Below are 2,500 nucleotides of genomic sequence, written 5' to 3'. Positions count from 1 at the left end.
ATTGAGCACGGCATTATATCACCACGCCCTCCCCCAAGCACTCGCAACGCCTTGACAAAAGCATTAGCACCAAGCTCATCCCCCCAGCCTAGGTATTGCAAAACCACAACAGCCCCGACGTCCATCCACGACCCCGAGGAACGTAAGACCCCACCAAGCAGCAGGCCTACACCACCAAGGACACAAACTAAGACAGGTTGCATCGCACGTCCGCCTGTGTTCAGAGTGCGGTATCCACACCTTGAACCGGCTTCCATTTGACACCCCCCGGCAAAGCCTTCGACCCCAATAGCTTCAGCCCTGTCGCCAGACCCAAACGCCTCAAAAGTCTATGCCACCAGGAACTCACACCATGCCCATTGCATCGCATTTCCGCCAGCACGTTGACCCAAGCACGGCACTAGAATGCCACACCGAAGCCTTGCACAAGCATCCAATTGATACTCCAAGCATGGGGATCGGCCCCAATAGCACTGAGTTCGTCGTCGGAGTTGAGGTACTGACCGCCGAGTTGGATGGAAATATTAGCACAACAAAATCCCAAAGCCCAGTGCATCACCTGGAAACTCGCACATCGGCACGAGCACAACATACAAATGCCATGCCCACACCTTGCACCAGCGTCCATTTAACACGCCCAAGCATTGGGATAAACCACCGGATCATTTCCTTGAACTGTCACCAATGGCCCTGGAATGGGCCCCACCGGGCCCGGGACGGGCCCCACCGGGTCCACCACGCCCGAGAATTTTTTTCGATGTTGAATCGAGAGGTAGAGGTGGAGAGGGGGCTAACAAGCTTATTCGCATGCTATACCGATGCCCACATATGGCCTAGCGCATGCCCAGGCCCCGGCCTTGCTGGCCCCCCCAGGGGGGTGACTACCCACACCCCCCTAAAGAGCCTTAGGAACAAGTTGAGCTGTGCCAGGAGGAAACATCACAATGTCTGAGGTGACACACCCCCCCTAAAAAATTCAATTTTAGGTATTTCGACCTGATTTTTTGCAGATACCTTTATAAAAATGTAATCTAATTTTACAAAAATTTTGAAAATTTTTTATCAAGTCTAGGTATTTTTTTTTATTTTTTAAGTGTTAAAAATTCAGAAAATCATAAAAAATAGAAAACCCGTCAGAAAATCACCAAATTTTTTGTGGAACCTTAGAAAAATATTATAAATTTATTTGAGTTGTTATTTGGTGATTTTCTTAAACTTTGCACGGAGACATGACAATGCATGGGGTGACATGACAATACATGAGGTGACATGACAATGTTTAAAGTGACACACCCCCTAAAAAATTCAATTTTAGGTATTTTGACCTGATATTTTGCAGATATATTTAGAAAAATATAATCTAATTTTACAAAAATTTTGAAAATTTTTTATCCAGTCTAGGTATTTTTTTTTATTTTTTAAGTGTTAAAAATTCAGAAAATCATAAAAAAAACACAACTCGTCAGAAAATCACCAAATTTTGTGTGGCACCTTAGAAAAATATAACAAATTTAATTGAGTTGTCATTTGGTGATTTTTTAAAACTTTTCAAAGAGAATTGGCTTGTGTCACAATTCTTGCCAATTTTGGGCATGCACGGTGGCTATAGGAAAAGTAAATGGAGGAGGTAGTGCTCTTGATCTCACAACATATTGTTTCGTGTTCTTTTTGCAATGTGAGATAAGATAGATAAAAACTCATAGAGGTTGCAATGATTGGTTCATAGTCTCAATGAGTAAGAGAGAATCACTCCATAGATTTTCATTGCCTATGCGATGATGGCAAGTGTGCGTCCAAGCATGTGAGCCAACCATTGCAAAATGTTGGTCAATATTTTTTCTCGTGTGTTGAAAGATATTGTCACTGTATAAGTATTCAAGCTTGAGCTTGTTCAGTACAGAAAACAATGGCACGCTTTGCTCGTTGAAGTGTACAATTAATTGACTGCGTGAACCTCTTTTGGCCTGGTGGTTGGCCAACGGGATATACTTGTTTACCAATGCTAACCTCATTTTGCAAAACATGTGCAAATAGCATCAACCCCAACGTTGCACCACGGGCTCATTGGGGAGCAATGGGCACAGCAGGAGGGAGCCACGGGCCAATTGGCTGCCACTGGGCGTGGGAGCAATTCGCTACGGGCCCGGTGGCGCCTTCCTGAGCACAGTTCCCCGTGCAGCAGCAAGGCGCCACGGGCCCGTAGGCGCCTTCCTGAGCACAGTTCCCCGTGCAGCAGCAAGGCGCCACGGGCCCGTAGGCGCCTTCCTGAGCACAGTTCCCCGTGCAGCAGCAAGGCGCCACGGGCCCGTAGGCGCCTTCCTGAGCACAGTTCCCCGTGCAGCAGCAATGCGCCACGGGCCCGTTGGCGAGGAGCAGCGCACTGGTATTTGGGATGTTACTTACTCTGGTTCGATTAGATAAAATTAAAAAAAAAATCGAATCAAACCAATTATTGATAATAGTATATTATTATTTTCAATAATACGGGGAGATTAAACTA

Source organism: Manihot esculenta, unplaced genomic scaffold, assembly GCF_001659605.2.
Source record: "Manihot esculenta cultivar AM560-2 unplaced genomic scaffold, M.esculenta_v8 Scaffold64, whole genome shotgun sequence".
NCBI classification, from domain to species: Eukaryota; Viridiplantae; Streptophyta; class Magnoliopsida; order Malpighiales; family Euphorbiaceae; genus Manihot; species Manihot esculenta.
Note: the sequence above shows the minus strand (reverse complement) of the source record.